Source organism: Heteronotia binoei, chromosome 2 (genome assembly GCF_032191835.1).
Source record: "Heteronotia binoei isolate CCM8104 ecotype False Entrance Well chromosome 2, APGP_CSIRO_Hbin_v1, whole genome shotgun sequence".
In the NCBI taxonomy this organism is placed as follows: Eukaryota; Metazoa; Chordata; class Lepidosauria; order Squamata; family Gekkonidae; genus Heteronotia; species Heteronotia binoei.
The window spans coordinates 141,164,573-141,185,763 of NC_083224.1; the positions used below are offsets into that span (position 1 = coordinate 141,164,573).

At 44.4% G+C, this 21,191-nt stretch overlaps 1 protein-coding gene across 4 annotated transcripts in view; it reads left to right on the top strand.

Moving 5' to 3' along the window:
* SAMD13 (sterile alpha motif domain containing 13) overlaps window positions 1-21,191 on the top strand; it is a 67,409-nt gene that overhangs the window by 37,764 nt on the left and 8,454 nt on the right. The gene's annotated exons all lie outside the window — the stretch shown is intronic.

Genomic DNA, 21,191 nt, shown 5'->3' on the forward strand with positions numbered 1-21,191 from the left:
TCACTGGCTGAGGGTGCTCCTCCCTCCTCCTTCCTTTGGGAAAAGGGAGGGGGGAGAGGGAAAGACTGCTTTGCTGCTCTGGCCTGTGGGGGGAGAAACAAAATGGTGACCAAAAAAAGCAGGCAAGGGAAAATGAAGCAGATGACAGCCAGTTGCTGTAGGGCCTGATTGGAGCCCTCCACGGGCCTGATGCAGTCCGCAGGCCGCATGTTTGGCACTCCTGATCTAATGTCAACAGAGAGACAAAACTAGGACAGTGAATCATGCATACATGCAGCAGGCATCCTCCTTGGTGGATGGATTCTTTGGACTCAACACAAGTTTCAGTAATGTTATTTCTTGTGGCACATTATTTGGAAATTACTACACTGTAGAAATCATAGTGTTCTGGCTCACTAGGTTATTATGGGCCAATTAATACTGTGAGGAACTGTGTATAGGAAAACCACTATAGTTGATAACCAATAGATACAATTAGTCCTAAAATATGCATTACATTTTTAAAGAGCATCATGACATGGAGCAGGATAATTCAAGTGGATGTCACTTCCTAACTAACATAAAGCAGTGCCAGTTATTCATCCAGTGATGCAAAATGTGCAAGAACAGTTGCTATGGAGAAAGAGCTTTGAACAAATTCCTAGTGCTGTTTTGGGATGCAACAGAGCAACTCTGTGTTCAGAGAAAAAGCACATTGTATACTCCTCAGATGTATCACTTCAGAATGAGAGGAGGGAAAGAATTTTCTTCTTGGACAACCACCCCCATGTAGAAAAGTGAAACTGCATTTAGTGAACTAGCATATCAGGGAGATAGCTAGGCTTAAAATCCTTTATCTTTCTAATTATCTGTGGATAGGCAGGTTTTGAGGCAGTAAAATATTAAAACTAGTGCCAAGATTCCAAAGTAGTACAATCCCAGGAGTTGTGGGATCCCAGGAGTTACAATCCCAAATTTATGCATGCCCCCATTCCAAAACTGAATGTGTAAGTCAGTTCCTCAGGTTCAGCCCTTTCTAGGAGAGGAACTGTTATGTATTATGTCTGTTGCTGTGTGTAGGCCTGAGTTTGAAGCAGGCTTCCATTACTCTTCAGGATCCTGATGCCTGCATTCCGATTGGCCATTCTCTTAGAACAGTCCAATTGGGACTCCAGGCATTTCTTCCAGGAAATGCGAATGAAGGATCTTGGAGAGACCAATAGAAGTGATTGCTGCGAACTAAAAAGGGTGTGTTTTACTAGGGTTGCCAAGTCCAACCCCAGAAATATCTGGGGACTTTGGGGGTGGAGCCAGGAGACACTGGGGTGGAGCTAGGGGGAGGGGGAAAACGGTGGCGGGGAGCGTAGCGAGCCACCCCGTCTCGGAGTGGGCGACGCCGCTGCCGCCTCTTCTCAGCTCACCATGGCTGCTCCTCCGAGATGGGCTCAGCCTGAGCCCATCTCAGAGGAGCAGCCACGGCAAGCGGAGAAGAGGCGGCAGCGGCGCGGCGGCCTCGCCCGCTCCGCCTCTGGGGTGGAATCGGGGGTGGTGGAGGCGGGCCGGGGGCGTGGCGAGCCGCCAGTCCGGGTCCTAGAAGGGCCCGGATTCGCGGCTCGCCATGCTCCTGGCCTGCCTCGCCCTCCCCTTCTCTGGTTTTGCCTGCGCTGCTCTTGGCTGCTCCTCCGAGATGGGGTCAGCCTGGGCCCATCTCGGAGGAGCAGCTGCGGTGGGCGGGGAGGGGGCGGCAGCGGCGCGGCGGCCTCGCCCGCTCCAGGATCGGGCGGCTCGCCATGCTCCCCGGCGCCGTTTCCCCCCTCCCCCCGCTTCCGTTTTTTTGGGGAGCGGGGGAAGAGGGTGGAAATCCTGGGGTCCCCCGCCAGGGCGGGAGGGTTGGAAAGCCTATGTTTTACTCAGCCACAGTATATAGATTGAGTTGAGTTGCTCATGTTGTTTGTGACTATTTCTTCTTCAATAAACTGTTGCTGCTTACTTAAGAGCTGACTGAACTCACTTTACAATAGAAACCTCTGTTGTAATTTATTCTGATGAAGATACAATTAGTGTTGAAGATACGGTTAGCATTCTGGTGAAGGAAAAGTCATACATTCAAGAAAACCTTTCCTAAAGCATATTATTTCCACCCACCCGCACTGAATATACGGGGTAGACAATACATATAGAAATGCCCACATTTATATCCTTTTAGCCCAAGGCCCAAGGCCTTCACTTTTTAGCCCAAGGCCTCAAACATGGCCTCAAGCCAAGCAACATAATTAAAAGCTTTGGAAAAAACCATCCATGTTAGTACTTTCTAAACTGTCTGTGGTAATCCATCCCATAATGCTGTGGCAGGAAATCAAAAAGAAATGTACTGAGGCAGACCACCACCAGAGCTGAGAAGCATCCAGATAGCCCTTTAAAAACAAAGACAAATGGTAAATTACCAGCCCTTTTCTCTCACATCAATGTTCCTCTACTTTTAAAGAATGTATTAGGGTGGGTCTTTAGAATTCTGTGCAGGCTGAACACTCCTTACCTCTCTAGATTTGTTTTATTTTTCAAAGAGTTGAACAAAAGTTCACCCTTAACGTAGTAGTGTTATTGTTTTTCCTTCCTTTGATCCCCATGATATAAGGACAAGGTACAGTGCTACTAGCTCTCTAAAAATATTTTGTGACATTAAAGCTCAAAAGGGAGGGGTGTTTTGGCCATGGAAAAGTCCTCAGGAGAAATTGGTACTCCCACTGTTGTTAGTGCTAGGTAATACATATAAGCTTATAAAGGTTAGAACAATTAGATACAACAGAGAAACAGAAAACTGGTCCCCTAAGGAGCTGTAAGGAAGAGGAAAGATGATTATGTGGCAGTTCTGTAGATATGAGAATGATTCCACTGGCTGAAATTCTTTCTCCAAAGTTGTAATGAAAGTACTTATTATTGCTGAGGTTTCATATAGCACTCCAGAATGTTTCAAAATGGCTTTGTATACAGGATCTCAGTAATACTTCCAATGGCTTTCTTTTTTATTCTTTCCAGCAGTCTTTTTATTTTTAGATGGGGGAGACTGTTTTTAGAAACTTTTTCCTGTTAATAAAATTATAAAAGCCTGCTTCTCAGAGAAGAGAAGGGGAATAAAATGAAGGAAAGCCCAAGGGGAATTGGGGAAGAGAAAGAGAAGGGAGAATAAAAAGAAGGAAAGCATGAAGGGAGAATGGAACCACACATTAAGGAAAGCCTGGGTGCCTACTAAGGATGTGCATTCGGTTCGGCCAAACCGTATTTACAGCCAAATCACCACTGATTCGGCTGTATACGGAATAGGCTGCAGCCGATCCCCATAGGCGCCCATTATACGGCAGCCGAATACGGCTCGCCGTATACTTACGAATGGCTATTCGGAAGTATACGACTGTCAATTCAAAAGGCGGGAAAGTAGCTTCTGCAGCCTCAAAGGAGCTGCCTGCCTACTTTCCCGCCTTTAGTTGCCTTTTCCCGCCTCTCCCATAGCCTCCCTGGGATCAGGGAGGGGGGGAGGGGGAAGAGGAGCCCCAGCAGCCAATCCAAAGCATGCATTTGCAAAATGCATTGCAAATGCATGCTTTGCAGGGCTTTTTAAGGAGTCTTCCTTCCTGGCTGGACTCCTCCATTGCTGCTGTGTGTGAGAGATTGTGCCGCTGCTGGCTGGCCCTTGGCTTCAGCTGCTGCCTGCTGCTCTCTCACTCAGCCTTACCAGACTTCCCTGGACTAGAGAAGACAAAGTAAGACAGTCTTGGGGTTCTTGTTTTTATTTATTGTTGGTAAAAGGACTTTTTAAGACTTAGAGTCCCTTATTCAGATTTGGGTGGTGGTGGTGGTGGGGTAGCTTATTTGGGGTTAGGGGGTTAGGGGTTTCTGCTTGGGGAGGGGGCCTGGGGTGGGGGGGGTTTTGCCAATTTGCCCATATCTTAATTTAGTGAGAGGACTTTTAAAAGTGCAGTGTCCTTTTACTTCTCCTGATTTGGGTGCCTTGGATTTCTTGGGGTTAGGGTGAAGGCGTTTTTTGGGGGGGAGGGGTTGGCAAAGTTCCTGTATTGTTAAAAGTTAATTTTTTTACTGTTTTAAAAGTATTCAGTGTTTGATTTGTTGCTGCTGTGTTGTGCTGCTGCTGTTACTCTTCTCTTCGGGTTCTTGGGGGGGGGGTGCTGTTTGGCCTAATTTCCATTGTTTAAAAGGCCACTTTTGTCCCCCTTTTCCTGGTTCTGGTTTTAGGGGGGGTGTTGTTGACTGATTTGGCCTGAGCTTTCTTATTGGTGAAAAGGCCATTTTTTAACACTTGAGTTGCTTGGCCTTTTCTCCTGTTGTCCCTTTTCTTGGTTTGGGGGTGGGGATGTTGTTGACTTATTTGGCCTGAGCTTTCTTGTTGGTGAAAAGGTCACTTTTTTAACACTTGGCCTTTTGTGATTCTGCTGGTTTTGTTTTGGTTTTTTTTAATTACCTCTGGTTGGTGTGGGGGTTGGCGAGGGTGTGTGTGGGCTGGGTCACTTTCTTGTTTTTATAGAGTAGGTTATGTGTTCTGTGGCAGGGAAGCTGGCACCTGGGTGAGAGACCCAGAACCAGCAGGCTTATTGTGGTTGGCCAGCTCTCTCCGTGTTGTTTGGGGCAGGGCTGGAGAGCTGGCATCTGTAGATTGTGTGTTCTGTGGCAGGGAAGCTGGCACCTGGGTGAGAGACCCAGAACCAGCAGGCTTGTTGTGGTTGGCCAGCTCTCCCCGTGTTGTTTGGGGCAGGGCTGGAGAGCTGGCATCTGTAGATTGTGTGTTCTGTGGCAGGGAAGCTGGCACCTGGGTGAGAGACCCAGAACCAGCAGGCTTGTTGTGGTTGGCCAGCTCTTCCCGTGTTGTTTGGGGCAGGGCTGGAGAGCTGGCATCTGGGTTTGCTGCAGCCAGGTCTGCAGAGCAGACCTTGAGCAGATTGTGTTTTGTGTGGCAGTGACGTTGGCAACTGGGTTTATATTGCTTCCAGGCCTGCAGGGTTCATAGAGTAGATAGAGGGATGTAGTGCATTTGGGACCTATAGAGATTCTCTGATGTGGTTAGGTTTGGCTTTGGGTGCCCCAGGAATTGGACCCCCTGGTCCAATTTTTTTTGGCCTTGTGGGTTTTGTGTGGGACAGTGCCCTGAAGCTGCACAGCAGTTTGGGGGGCTCTCCTCAAAACCCCCTGCTCTCCAGAGCCACTTTTCCCACGACAATTACAGTGAGAAAGTGGCTAATTGGGCTTTCCCCATCATTGTTGGCAATGGGCCTTTTGGGGAGCCCAAAGACAGGGACCCCCTGGCCCAATCTTTTTGGGACTTGGGGGGTTGGAGGGGAGAGTCCTCTGCAGGTCCCCTGCAAATTTGGGGGCTCTCCCTCAAACCCCCTGCCCCCCAGTAGCCTCTAATTATGCCCTATGTTGCCATTGATTTCAATGGCCCATAGGGTATAATGATGGAATAGGAACACCCTCTTTGGGTGCCCCTGGAATGGGATCCCCTGGCCCAATCTTTTTGGGAGTTGGGGGGGTTGGAGGGGAGAGTCCCCTGCAGGTCCCCTGCAAATTTGGGGGCTCTCCCTCAAACCCCCTCCCCTCCATGCGGCTTCAAATATACCCTATTTGCCATTTATTTCAATGGCCCATAGGGTATAATAGGGCCGTATATTCGGTAATAGCCGCGCATCTACCGTATATGCGGCTATTCCGAATGCGGTATTCAGGAGTATACGGGGATTCCGAATTTTTTCCTCCCGTATACTTCCGAATCCGTGTAAAACCGAATTTATTTTTTTTTTTGCACGTCCCTAGTGCCTACCAGTCCTCCTACAGCTGCTACTGCAGCCATGGGAAAGCTTTTCATTTGAATGAGGATAGCACTTAACAAGCACTGATTTGCAATGGTCCCACCCACTTTCTGAAAAGGTGGATGGGTGCCATAGGATCTGTATAGGCTTACCAGTTACCCAGTGACAGTAGGCAATTTCCTGCCTGCATCTCAGTCCCCAGCCTTCAGAAATTTGAGAAGAAGAAGAGAAGAGATTGGATTTATACCCCACCCTTCACTCAGAGTCTCAGAGCAGTTTACAATCTCCTTTTGCTTCCCCTCCCCACAACAGACACCCTGTGAGGTAGGTGGGGCTGAGAGAGCTCTCCCAGAACTGCTCTTGAGAGGAACAGCTCTGAGAAAGTTATAGCAGACCTAAGGTCATAGCAGCAGGTGCAGCTGGAGAAGTGGTGAATCAAACCCGGTTCTCCCAGATTAGAGCCTGAGTACTTAACCACTATGCCAAATTGGTAAAAATGATAATGATGGGGGAGGGGGTCCTAGAAGATCACCCAGGATTGGCATGTCCATTGACTCTCCATCCAGAAGTGACATGCTGTTCTCCATGCTGTTACTATAGAGCAGGGGTGGGGAACCTCTGTCCCGAGGGCCGTATATGGCCTTCGAGGTCACTTGGTGTGGCCCTCGGGGATTGCTGGGCCGAACCGAGCCATGTGGCAGCCTTCCTGGGGCCTGGTGGCCAGCAAGGATCATGGGACCCAGCCGCGCTGTGCAGCAGCCTTCACAGGGCCAGGCAGGGATCACAGGGCCCAGATGTACTGTGCAGCAGCCTCCCTGGGCCTGGCTGGCCAGCCAGAATTGCTGCAGGGCCTGGAAAAGTTACTGTCACAGGTTAGTTTGCACGTGATTATCCCAGATATGGTGTGGCCTAATATGCTAATCAGTGTGTGACCTAATATGCTAATATTAGGGGATCTGGTCTAATATGCTACTGAGTTCCTGCTGGGCTTTTTCTACAAAAAAGCCCTGGACCTATGCATTCGCCTAGGGTGGTGGGCCGGGTGTGTGTGTTTGCCAGATAGGCTCTCCCCACATGACTTCAAATAGAAAAACAATTATTTGCATTAATTTTGTTGGCCTGAATCATTCTCCCTCAGCGGAGCACTTTTTTTTAAGTTGATAATTTTTTATGGCCCGCGAATGATGTTATAAATATCCATATGGCCCTTGGCAGAAAAAAGGTTTTCCATCCCTGCTATAGAGACTGGGAAAATTCCTAGAGCATCATCTGGAACTGATGTCGCATTCCCCCCAAAATCTACCCTCCCCTGGCAACATCCTAAAAATCTTCCAGAATTTGCCAGTGAGTGGCTGATAGCCCTACAACTGCAGACTTCATGTTGGGGAACCCTTTAGTACTGTGTACACTGTAATGAATATACAGCCACTATACTGCTGTAGGTCTGTGAATCCTAACAAAGGTGGCCGTTGAAGAAAGCTGTGACAGGCAGAACACAGAAATGTAGCCGAGAGGCATGGTAACCAATCAGAGCAGTGCACTGAATCAGCCAAGAGGAGCTTTGTTTTGGAGAAGTTAGAATCTGACAAGGGGTTGTTGTTAGTCAAAAGTGAGGTTTTGAGGGTTAGTTTAACAGGAGTGTGAATTAAAGTTCTGAGGAGATACCAGATCTTTGGTTAAGTTTCTTTGTGGAGAGAGCTGAGTGTAAAAATAAAATATAGGAGACCAGCAGAGTTTTATTGGGTCTAGTGTGTTACTAAATTGTAGCATAGTTCTCTGCTGATAAAGTATAAACCTGCTTGAGAGGTTTCCTGAGATATTTACAGTGTAAAGCCTAACATCTCACAACTGAATTTACCTCAAGCTGTGTATTTTAAATTAATGTTGTTTTTCTTCACTTTTAAGAGAAGCCAACACAGACCTGTCAGTTTTACCTTAGTTATCAATCCAGGCTTAGGTGGGTTATACTGTCACTCAGATCCTATCCCCCTCAAACTAGCTTTTCCCCCTCTTTGTATTTCTGTTGCACTACAAATGAAGTCATATTTTCCTGCCCATAGTTAAGATCTGTAGTGTTTAGTAAAGGCTGAGTTGGATTGGTCACACTATCATCTTCTTGGGCAATAGGATTTGGGAAATGTAAGCTATTCGCATTTAGGTATTGAAAACTGGAATGGTTGTATGTTCATCACTGAGTTGCCTCTTGGTCTGCTGATTCAGAGTCAGCTATAGGTTGAACTGCTGCTGCATGTTTTCTACTTATTTTCAAGGTTTGACCTACCTTGGGGGAAAGCCGACAGCTTGGGGGAAAGCTGACAGGAGATGAAATGTCTCTGGTTCAGGTGGACTCATCTCAAAGAGATGAAGGGTTAGCTGTTACTTTTCTACCAGGCAATGGATGCAAGGGTGGCCAACGGTTGCTCTCCAGATGTTTTTTGCCTACAACTCCCATCAGCACCAACTAGCATGGCCAATGGCTGGGGCTGATGGGAGTTGTAGGCAAAAAACATCTGGAGAGCTATCGTTGGCCACCCTGGATTAGAGTTGTCTAATGGTGACTAACAGTATGGATTGTCTGCCAAAGCCTCAAGGCAGCAGGAGGAACATTGCAGGCCTAACTTGACTGGGAAATTATAGATGTTTATATACAAATGCTAGAAGTGTCCAAGGTAAAATCGGGGAGTTGGAATGCTTAGTGTTGGGGAAAACATAGACATTGTGGGTATTTCAGAAACTTTGTGGAATGAGGAGAATCATTGGGACACGGTGATTCCTGGATATAAATTATATCAGAAGGATAGGGAGTAAAGGGTTGGAGGTGGGGTGGCTCTGTATGTCAGAGAGGGTATACAGTCCAGTAAGATTGAGAAGGTCAGAGAATTAGATTCCCTTCTAGAAATGCTTTGGGTCGAAATAGTGGACCCCAAAGGAAGTTTAACTATGGGAGTTTGTTATCACCCACGGGATCAAAAGATAGAAGACGATTATAATATGATGAAAGAATTGAAGATAGCAGCTAAATGTAAAAACTGTGTCATAATAGGTGATTTTAACTACCCACAGATTGATTGGGTCAATATGTGTTCTGGTCGAGAGAAAGAGATTGAGTTTCTAGACAGTCTCAATGACTGTGCTATGGAGCAGATGGTCACAGAACCTACCAGAGGTGGGGCAATTCTGGATTTGGTCCTAAGTAATGCCCAAGACCTGGTGAGAGATGTAAAAGTGATTGATCCGCTTGGGAGCAGTGACCATAATGTTATTGATTTCACCATTTGTATAAATAGGGAGTTGCCCCAAAAGACCAAAACAATCACTTTTAACTTCAAAAGAGGTAAATACTCTGAGATGAGGAGGCATGTGAAGAGGAAACTGAAAGGAAAGGCAAATAGAGCCAAAACCCTTGGGGAAGCTTGGAGGCTATTTAAAACTACAATCCTAGAAGCTCAGATAACATATATACCACAAGTTAGGAAAGGCACAAATAGGTATAAGAAAAGGCCTGCATGGTTAACAAACGAAGTAATGGAAGCTGTAAAAGGTAAGATGGATTCCTTTAAGCAGTGGAAATCTAGTCCAAGTGAGATTAATAAAAGGGAACACAGGCTGTGGCAAATCAAATGCAAGACTGTGATCAGGCAGGCAAAAAGGGACTATGAGGAATATATTGCAAAAAGCATAAAGACCAACAATAAAAATTTCTTCAAATACGTTAGAAGCAGGAAACCAGCCAGGGAGGCAATGGGTCCTTGGATGACCAAAGGGTAAAAGGATTACTGAAGGAGGGTAGGGAAATGACTGAGAAGCTGAATGCATTTTTTGCCTCAGTCTTCACTGTGGAAGATGAGAAGTGTTTACCCACTCCAAAACCGCTAATTTTGGAAGGGGTGTTGAAGGACCTGAGTCAGATTGAGGTGACAAGAGAGGAGGTCCTACAACTGATAGACAAATTAAAAACTAATAAGTCACCAGGTCTGGATGGCATACATCCAAGAGTTCTGAAAGAACTCAAAGTTGAACTTGTGGATCTCCTGACAAAAATATGTAATCTTTCATTGAAATCTGCCTCCGTTTCTGAGGACTAGAAGGTAACAAATGTCATCCCCATCTTTAAGAAGGGTTCCAGAGGAGGTCTGGGAAATTACAGGCCAGTCTGACTTCAATACCAGGAAAGTTGAAGAAGAAGAAGATATTGGATTTATATCCCGCCCTCCACTCTGAAGCGGGATATAAATCTCAGAGCCGCTCACAATCTCCTTTACCTTCCTCCCCCACAACAGACACCCTGTGAGCTGGGTGGGGCTGAGAGGGCTCTCACAGCAGCTGTCCTTTCAAGGACAACCTCTGTCAGAGCTATGGCTGACCCAAGGCCATTCCAGCAGGTGCAAGTGGAGGAATGGGGAATCAAACCCGGTTCTCCCAGATAAGAGTCTGCACACTTAACCACTACACCAAACTGGCTCTCCAGTTTGTAGAAAGTTGGTAGAAACCATTATCAAAGACAGAATGAGTAGGCACATTGATAAACACAAGTTATTGAGGAAGACTCAGAATGAGTTCTGTAAGGGAATATCTTGTCCCACTAACCTGTTAGAGTTCTTTGAGGGGATGAACAAACATGTGGACAAGGGGGACCCAATAGATGTTGTTTACCTTGACTTCCAGAAAGCTTTTGATAAAGTTCCTCATCAAAGGCTCCTTAGTAAGCTTGAGAGTCATGGAGTAAAAGGACAAATCCTTTTGTGGATCAAAAACTGGCTAATTAATAGGAAACAGAGAGTGAGTATAAATGGGCAATTTTTGCAGTGGAAGATGGTAAGCAGTGGGGTGCCGCTGGGCTCAGTACTGGGTCCCATGCTCTTTAACTTGTTCATTAATGATTTGGAGTTGGGAGTAAGCAGTGAAGTGGCTATGTTTGCAGATGGCACAGAATTGTTCAGGGTGGTGAAAACCAGAGAGGATTGTGAGGCACTCCAAAGGGATCTGTCGAGGCTGGGTGAGTGGGTGTCAACATGGCAGATGAGGTTCAGTGTGACCAAGTGCAAAGTAATGCACATTGGGACCAAAATTCCTAACTATAAATACAAGTTGATGGGGTGTGAACTAGCAGAGACTGACCAAGAGAGAGATCTTGGGGTCATGGTGGATAACTCACTGAAAATGTCAAGACAGTGTGTGATTGCAATAAAAAAAGGCCAATGCCATGCTGGGAATTATTAGGAAGGGAACTGAAAACAAATCAGCCAGTATCATAATGCCCCTGTATAAATCTGTGGTGCAGCCTCATTTAGAGTACTACATACAATTCTGGTCACCGCACCTCAAAAAAGATGTAACATTGGAAAAAGTGCAGAAAAGGGTCAACTAGGATAATTAAAGAGTTGGAACACTTTCCCTATGAAGAAAGGTTAAAATGCTTGGGGCTCTTTAGCTTGGAGAAACATCAACTGCAGGGTGACATGATAGAGGTTTACAAGATTATGCATGGGATAGAGAAGGTAGAGAAAGAAGCACTTTTCTCCTTTTCTCACAATACAAGAACTCGTGAGAATTCAATGGAATTGCTGAGCAGTCGGGTTAGAACTGATAAAAGGAAGTACTTCTTCACCCAAAGGGTGATTAACATGTGGAATTCACTGCCACAGGAGGTGGTAGCGGCTACAAGCATAGACAGCTTCAAGAGGGAAATGGATAAGCATATGGAGCAAAGGTACATCAGTGGCTATTAACCACATCTTATTGTTGGAACTCTCTGTCTGGGGCAGTGATATTCTGTATTCTTGTGCTTGAGGGGGGCACAGTGGAAGGGCTTCTAGCCCCACTGGTGGACCTCTTGATGGCACTTGGATTTTTTGGCCACTGTGTGACACAGTGTTGGACTGGATGGGCCATTGACCTGATCCAATATGGCTTCTCTTATATTCTTATGTAAATGATCATGTGGTCACCTGACCTTTCTCTACTCTTTATTCTGTCAGTGGCCATTTCTAGCTCTGTTTGCAGGTTGGGAAGTCCTTAGCTGATCTGTTGTAGTGATAAGCTTGCTTTATCTTCTGTTCTGCTATAAATTCAGATTGCTTGTGGTGGTCCTCCGGTTGTAATAAGTTGCCACACATAGGCAGCAAGGTTTTGGTCCTTTGACCCATCAAGCCTTGGGCTGGACTCCCATCCAAAATTTGTGAAGGTCTGTTCCAGTAGTAAAAAATGGTCAGGTATGGAGCAGCCCCCACTTTTCTTGCTTCGACCAAAATTCACTTAGCCATTTTGACTGTTGATTCAACTTTCCCATTACTCTGGGGAAAGGAAAGGGAGGATGTCTGTTAACCAAATTCCCACTGCATCTGGAAGGTTCTGAATTCTCCTGACACAATTTGAGTTCCATTATCTGAAAATACAGTATTAGGCATCGCATAGCAGGTAAAATGGTTCTTAAGCATCTTAATAAGGGTCTGTCTGGCAACAGACCTATCCCTCAAATTTGAACAGTAATCCACAGTTATAAGATCACTTCTTGCCATATAAACAGGTCTACTCCAACTTTTTCCCAAGGCTGGCTTGGTAACTCATGTAGGTGCACTCCTTTTGCTGTCTGTCTCTAAGTGAGTTATAGAACTCACATTGTTCTGTGTAAGCCTTCAGCCATTGGCTCCTTTGAATCAATGCATCTCAATAGTGTTACTATAGGACTTCAGTGCCATAGTCATTTAGCACTATAGCACTCACCTTCGGATGTTTTTTTTTAAAGTCCGTGGTAGATTACACAGTGGGAAAGGGGGGGGGAGCACTTCAGAGATGGCTCATTAATGGAAGGAAATTTGCTATAGGAAACCCCCATCCCTTTACTTGAAATCTGGCCAACAATGAATAACATCCGGTTTAGAATGACAATGTAAAAAGGGCCTTTACGGGGAAGCAGGGAGAAGTGGCTATCCCACAGCTTTTGTAATGTCCATTTAAACCCTTGGCCATAATGAGTCGTTGAATTCTTCATTGCTATTTTGAGTATTTTGATTTCCTAGCCATGCATTTCTCCATCAATTTCAAAAATGCATCTAGTATTGAAGATTAAGGGCAGCTTCTAGATGAAGATATATAGAGCATGAAAGGGAAAGGCCTCAGGAAAGCATGAAGGGGGAATTTGAGGGAAACTCTAGAGGGTAATATCTGTTATTAGGAAGATGTTAAAACACTTTTAAACAATGTGTTTTGAATTACGTGCCAGTAGGTGGCAATGTGGCAACAAAATCTGACAGATGGAAGCCCCATCTCAGCTGCAGAGGTGATGCCTCAATGGAACAATCAGAATACACTGCGATTCTAATTACTTTGTATATTATGTATCAGGTTGCTACCTGTTGACAGGTGGAACAAATGGGAAAATGGAGGATTAAGCAAGAAATTGGATTTAGAACCAGAAAATTAATCCTGAAAAATTATGGTTACTTATCTGAAAGGCTATCTAGAATCTAGGAAAATGTGTTCTTAAATAGTGTCTGTAGTCTCTTGACATTTAAAGTGCTATAACTCAATGGGAAGTCTGTGCTTTAAATTCCTAGTTTAGACTTAAGTATCTCAACTTAAAGGGCTGACAAAGATTTAATTTTGCATAGCTTTCTTTCTTTTTTCTTTTTTGCTTTTCCTTTCATTCATAAAATCTGATTGCAGCAAAGACTGCCTCCTGGGGCTGCCAAGTTGACTGCGGGGGTGGGGGGAGATACCCCAGGGGTCTGTATCCTACCACTCCACTAAGCAGTTTGATAGCCTCCTCCAAACTCGGTTTCCTAACTGCTTTTTGTTGGGGGGGGGGCAGCAAATCTCCTGTCCCTTTAATAGAGGCTTAATGGAATATTCTGTACCAGATGATGTCATTTCCCTGCATGCCATAAAAAGCTTCAGCTGTCCATTTTCACATTTTAAACCTGTATCAAAAAGATAGGATATTTTTCTCCAGGCTTGTTGGCAACTCTGCCTCCAACAGAAGAGCCACTTAAGCTGGAGGAAGGCTCCTTAGGCTGGAGGCATTTTATCCAGCCTTAAGTTAGATTTTGATAAATGTGCCCTGTTTTTCTGCTTTTAAAAGCAACTTGATGTGCAAAAATCAGCTAGTGAAGCTTTTTGAAGCATGGAAATTAAAAAAAAATAACATTATCCCCTCAGTGTCCTCATATACATTTGCCATTAAAGACATGGGTACAGTGGTCTGGAGCAACCAAAGTAGACAGATTTCTTGTGGCACAGTAACAAGTAACAAATTGATCATAGCATAAGCTTTTGTGGGCTAATGCATACTTCATCAGATATTTGTAACCACATCATTTGCTACCTTTCTGAGGCTTTTCTTCTGAAAAGCTAGCTCCTGGTAAGATTTAAATGGATAGTGAGAAGGTAGTGGTAGCTCTGCAGATGGATGAGCAACCTGTATGCTACTCTGTCAGCTATACTTTATTTATTAAAACATTTATATCCCACCTCTTAGTTCAAGGTGGCTTACAATAATGATCAAAACATCCCCAGATAAACCAAATGTAAAATAAAATCCCTCATTCCCCCCTTAAAAAATGCCTGCTGTTCAGACCTCCTCAAATGCCCTGGCAAATAGGCAGGACCTTGCAGGGTCTCCTGAAGATCTCCAAGGAAGGGGCCCTTCTCATGTCTTCAAGGAGCCCATTCCACAAAGTATGGATCACAGTGGAAAAGGCCTGGACTCTGGTTGGTGCCAGACAGGCATAGCCAACAGATGCTGCCTGGTGACTGCAGTTGGTTCACAAGGACATGTGGAAGGAGACAGTCCTTTGAATATGCGGGTCCTATATCATGAAGGCCTTGAAATGAACTCAAAAATAGACTACTGACAGCCCATGAAGCTGTTTTAAAACAGGCAACATATTCCTTGTAGATAGCTGCTGAGAGCAGCCAGGCTTCTGCATCCTGGACCAGTTGTTGTTTCTCTGTTGTCTTCAAGGGCAGCCCCACATAGAGCATGTTGCAGTAATCTAACCATGAGGTTACAGAAACATGGATGAGCAGGACCCAGATCATCCTGCTTCTTGAGTATGGTTTTGGTGCTGATTGTTTGGGTGCTGATTGCTATATATTTCTGTCAGCCCTCCAGGAAATCAGATACCATGATGATCAGGTTGTATTATAATGCATAAGTAGATAATTTACCCACATTGATTACAGTATCGTATTCCATATTCAGATGGGTAGCTGTTTTGGTCTGAAGCATCTTTAAGACCAACCAAGTTTAATTTAGGGTATAAACTGTCACATGCATGCACTTCATCATGTGCATGTACACTTCATGCCCACAAAAGCTTATACCCAGAATTAAACATTGTTGCTCTTTAAGGTGCCACTGTACTAAAACTTTATTTTACTCCATATTGTTAGCTGTAAGATTGTGGAACTATATTTTATAATTCAGCCATATTATTTCCTGGGCTTCATCTATCTCCACCTCCTTTGATCTTATTTAATCCCTATGTGCCTAAACTGTCAATACAATTTGCTAATATGTAATAAATATCCATATATTATACTTCAAGAGCTCTCTTAAAAAGCACCCTGAATTACAAGACTTGTTATCTAGTTTGCTGGAGGAGAGATTTAATCAAAACTGGGCCAGTTTGGATTTAGTACTTTGCCCTGCAGCTCATACAATAAAGAGGCAGATACTAATTGAAGGTGGTTTCTGTTGCAAGCTGCAGGGAAGCATAATTAGCTTGTTAAGAAACGATGGGTTTTTGAATGAGTGTGTTTGGACTTCTGTTTATCTAGAAAGGTATGCAATTGGCACACTGTGGTAGCGGTTATAAATAGGTTTCAGTTTGTCTGGTGTGGTACGTTTTCCTCTGTCTCTTTCTTTTGATGCCAGCATTTTCCAGACTTTGTGATTTCTACCACACAATGACTATGAAAGCATGAGTACTATGGTAGAGAGAGAAACAGCCTACAGCTTTATTCACAGTTAGTTTACCTGTTTCCTAGCGATATACCCAAATAACAGCTGCCGTGTGTAAGGTTTAAGGGGCGTTTGCTGGGTGGGGAACCTGCTGATACTATGGCTGATAATAGATGGGCAGTTTGGGCCAACTCAGACATGCCTCAGAAACCGACATGAAAAATCCTTCCGAATGCTAACATCTGCCTCCTGTCCTCATCCTGTACTCACTCTGTCCTCCGACATCCTCAGAGTGGTTCAAAAAGCTACCACTTTCAAAGTGGTAGCAAATTTTTGAGCCGCACGCCAGTTGCCTCTTTGGCATTTGGACATGGAAGCGTGCCAGTGAGGCACCTTGGCGATGTGAATCCACTAAGCCACTCCAAGCTGCTTCCCACTTTTTTTTTTTTACCAAACTGTCCAGAGTGCATGAGCTCATGTGTGTATGTGTGCATGAGCACCTATCTGCACATGACCACTAAAAATGTATGGAAAAAAAGAAAACCAAACTGCACCAAGGGAATGGTGCCCTACAGCCGTATGACCATGCCAAGGTGCCCCGCGGGCAGGATAAGGGCGCCTTGTGCTGGAGCGTGTTCTTTCTGAGCCAGCCCAATTTGAGATGCTTCCCATCTGTCCCAAACTGCCCATCTGTTATCAGCCTATGAATCTCACCACGGAGCAGTAATAAGCCTTTGAGGTGAAGTCAACCATTTGGAGTTCCATTCTTCAACCCCGTGATTGTGTCCAAAGAAGCCAAGTGCGGTCTTCAAGTGCAAAGGATAGCTTTGAACTGCTTCACTTGCACTGCTTCACTTGAACTAAAGCAAGTGGTGGGGTGGGGGGAGTGCTTGAAAATGTAGCTTAGGAGAGGGTCCACCACCCCCCACCCCCCAATATTCCATTGCTCATTAGCTTGTGGTTTTTGCAAACTATTGGCTTTCTATGGGCTCATTCTCATTCCAGATTTTGTAAACATGCTGTTCCTTTGAGTACTGGAGAAATAAGCCACTCTCAAAGTTGAAGAATGTATAATTGAACCTCTGTGCATTTAAAAGGTGTTTTACACTTACTCATGTTTCACCCTTTGGCCTTGTGTATTTTGTATTTGGGGTGGGAATCCATCCCTGAGGCCTAAATGCAAAAGTGTAATTGTCCCTACTATTTTGCAAAATTGTTGAAATAGCCCTGACAAAACTGCTTCTGAGATTGGAGACTAACCTGTCTTGGGGGGGGGGGGGACTCACTGGTGTTATAATGGCATCACTAGTGACACAATGATGTCATTTCCAGTAGTGCTGGAACTGATGTTATTGCATCAGGAGGACACTGGTGATCATCCTCCCCATTTCCCACCACCACTATTTTTCTGCTTCCACCCACCTGAACAGCAACAAGAAGGGCCAGCCAGGGGAAGGATGTCTCCAGTTTGAAGGGGAACCTGGCCACTGTATTAAAAGATTACTTCAGAATATGTTCAAAAGCTGAAATCCTGTATGAAGAAGAAGGTGGTTTTTATACCTTTTCTCTACCCTCTCTAAGGGCCCCATGGCGCAGAGTGGTAAAGCTGCAGTACTGCAGTCCTAAGCTCTGTTCAAGACCTGAGTTCGATCCCGGCAGAAGCTGGGTTCAGGTAGCCGGCTTAAGGTTGACTCAGCCTTCCATTCTTCTGCAGTCTGTAAAATGAGTACCCAGCTTGCTGGGGGGAAAGTGTAGATGACTGGGGAAGGCAATGGCAAACCACCCCGTAAAAAGTCTGCTGTGAAAACGTTGTGAAAGCAACGTCACCCAGAGTTGGAAACGACTGGTGCTCACACAGGGGACTACCTTTACCTTCCCCCCACCCCCATCCCAAGGAGTCTCAGAGCAGTTTACAATTGCCTTTCCCTTCCTTTTTCTACAACAGTCACATTTTGAGGTAGGTAGAGCTGAGAGAGCTCTGAGAGAACTGTGACTGACTCAAAAATCCCAGCAAGCTTCATGTGGAGAAGTGGGGAATCAAACCCAGTTCTCCCAATTAGAGTCTGCTGCTCTTAACCACTGGCTCTCAATTACCACACTGGCTCTCAATTAAGCATACCTTAAAATCAAGCTAAAAGTCTAATTTGAATTAGAACATTGTTTGCTGGTCCTGTATTAGCAAAACTTTTTATCCAAGATGCTTGGATAATTAGAAGTAGTCTTGTAAATTAGTTCTATTGTAGCACTTCAGTAGAAGGATCTCTTCTAGTGTAATACGAAACCTTCAAAATCAATCAGCTTAAGCAAGCTTCACTGTTTAGCATTCGGCTATGTCAGGAGCTACATGGAGTCAAACTGGTAACTCTGGGATTGAGAGTTCCACACCTCTCCCATGTGGCAAACCACTGAAGCGACAAGATGAGCCAGTTTCAGGGACCAGAGGAAGTTCTGAGCCTTAAAGAGCTCCACCCTTGAACACAACCAATAGGTTCTCAGATGTGAGAAGCTGCTATAAAAACTCTAAGAAAAACTGGCATTCCCTGTCTGATGGAAAGGCTTGCTGCTGGTCCTAGCCATTTCTTCTGCATTTGTGAGTGCTGATCTTGCTTTCATTCTGACCATACCTCCCCAGATGCTGCCCAAAATCCCAGCCCAAACAGGCTACCAAAGATCTAAGTGTTTGCATGGTATCCCTGCATACGTGTGAATGTTTGTGATGTTCCAGTTTAGCTGGATATCCAGAGATACCCAGTTTAGCTACATAGTCTGCGCAAACTGGCTCTATCTGTATTAATTTGCATAACCAACCCAGAAATGCGAGCACAGAATGCCACGAGCTCTACTATGATAGTTGTGCTATCATGCATGTTGGATTGGGGTGGTTGTCCCATTTGTACTTAAGATCCTTTCTCCAGCTTCTTGTTGCATCAGAAGAAGAAGATTCAAGCACAGGGTGAGTGGGACCAGGTTACAGGAAAGACTATTCCAGTTCTGTTAGTTTTACATTATACTTATCCCTGCTTGGAATTAACAAGATTGAGAATATGGGTTGATATGGAGCAGCCCAACCCTGTTCAAAGCGTAGAAACCTATTACATTCCTGTCTTACTGCTTGCATATTCACTTTTAAAGCACAAGAGTATTTACAATAAACAATGGGTGATTCAGCAGATTCAGGAAGTGAGCTTGTAATACAGTATATTCTGTTCCAGATTCCATTAACTTTGCCACACTAAGTAGCCAAAGGCACCTGGATTCTGTAGTACCTCCTGCTTTTCAGTTTGCATTGTTCTGCAGAACTAACTTATTCTGTTGAGTTGGTTGTGATGGAAAGTGCCATCATCAGACTGCTGCTGATTTATGGAGAAACTGTACAGTTTTGAAGTCAAGAGACATTCAGAGGTGGTTTGCCATTGCCTGCATCACAACTCCAGGCTTCCTTGGAGGTCTCTCATCCAAATACTACCCTGCTTAGCTCCTGAGATCTGATGAGATCAGGCTATCCTGGGCTATCCAGGTCAGGGCTCTATTGAATTAGCTGTAACTAACTGCAGATCAAATCTTCTACCCTTATGGTTGCCTGAGTCCCTCATGTAAAAGGAACCTATTTGCATGTAGAAGGGTTAGACTAGTATGGAGAAGGTTGAACTGCATTTCCCTTGATGTGCTAGGTTTCTATGGGCAGGGGAATCATGATGAGATGAAGCACAAGCTGCCACCTGGTTTCTGAAGTGAGAGGATTCTGCCTAGGATTGCCAACTCCATGACATTTTTGAGGGGGCGGGGTGGAGCCTGAGGAGGACAAGTTTGGATAGGATGGCAACTTTAGTGGGGTATGATGTTTTCTTCACAGGAACTGATGTCTGTCATCTGGAAAGCAGTTGTAATTTCAGGAGATCTCCAGGTCTCAACTGAAGGTTGGCAATGGCAACCCTAACTATACCACACTCTTTCTCCAAATTTGTGATCTGGTCCTTTGTTGAACAATGCTCCAATATCTTTTTAAAATATCTCAGTGGTAGGGAACAGCTGTTGCACACAGATCAATTTTCCATCTTTTGCTTCCCCCCCTTCCTTGCTGTCTATAGTTGTGCAGAATCAGAATCCAGGTGAAGTGAGGAACCCAAGAGGGATGGGCAAACCAGCTAACTGGGGTAAGAGCGACTGGACATGCCATGGGAGACAGGTATTAAAACTATTACCAAAAACTCCTGCCCAGACAGAAGTTGAAAATCTAAGCCAAGAATTCCATAGTTCAAATGTCACTTTAGCTGTCTTAATTCATTAGCTGTAGTTACACAGCGAATACCTCTCAGTGGCCTCAGTCTACTCACACCCATATTCAGTCTACAAAGCAACAAAAATATTTAAAAAATAGTACTGCTGTCCATAAAACAGTAGGAAAGTAATATATAATTAAGCTGTATGGATTCCTGAAATGATGATGTCTCAAAAGGGCAACAGAAACATTAATATTGCCACTCACTGCAATTCAGAGGGATCCATGAATAGATGGGGCCAGGTGTCCACCATCCTTAGTGCATGTATAGAGCTGCCCTCAACACTAAAATAAGTAGTGAAGCTTAGCCCATTATATGAGGGCTGTGTGCATGCAGCACATGTTAAGATTTGAGTCAGCATCGAGTTCACCTGTTGCACTGAAATAGCTGGTTTACTTATAAGAGTGAAACAGAGTGGAATATTTTTTGCAAGTATACCAAAGAAAAAACTGTTTAAATGCTGAGAGTATATTTAGCGTGGAATCTAAATTAAATATGTATGTGAGTAATCAGATCAGTGCCAAAAGATACTCTCAGAATGTGTATCACTGAGGAACCAGATGAGAAGCTTCACCTTTAAGAAAAATCATGTTAGCATACTTTGAAAAATATGCCTTTGTTACATTTGTTGGTTAACATGATATTGTTCATTTTGCCTTTACAGAAGAATTCTTACAATAACAATGTTTAAACAATACACTTCCATTAAGAGTATAAATTATGGAGAAAGTGTGTTCCCACACAGTTTTGAAGACTTGACTTTGTTATTTGAAAAAGATGTTCTGTTTTGTTTATATTTATTAATGTATTAAAATATTTCCACCCCACCTTTCCTTGTGGTTCAAGGCAGCTTTTAATGACTATTTGACTTTACTGTGAGTTTTTCTAATGGAATTTATTTTCAGAGGTTTTGAAAGGGTTCCTATGGGCATTGGGTACCATTCAAACCTAGGACTATAAGCAGTACTGTGGCTATATTGTGATTCCTCAGGAGCACAGAAACTGTATAGTATGTGGTAAAGATTTCAGAATTCACCTCCCACAGGAGTACTGCCTTTCATTAAAAAATAAAAATAAAATAGCCAACTTTCTGCTCATAGTTCCAAAGGTACACTTAGATGTGTGAGGATAATGCCTGGTGAATCTCAGAGACTAAAGAACGTCTGAAAAAAGAGTTAAAGTGGGCAGCAGGCTGAGTCTTCAGTGCTCCAT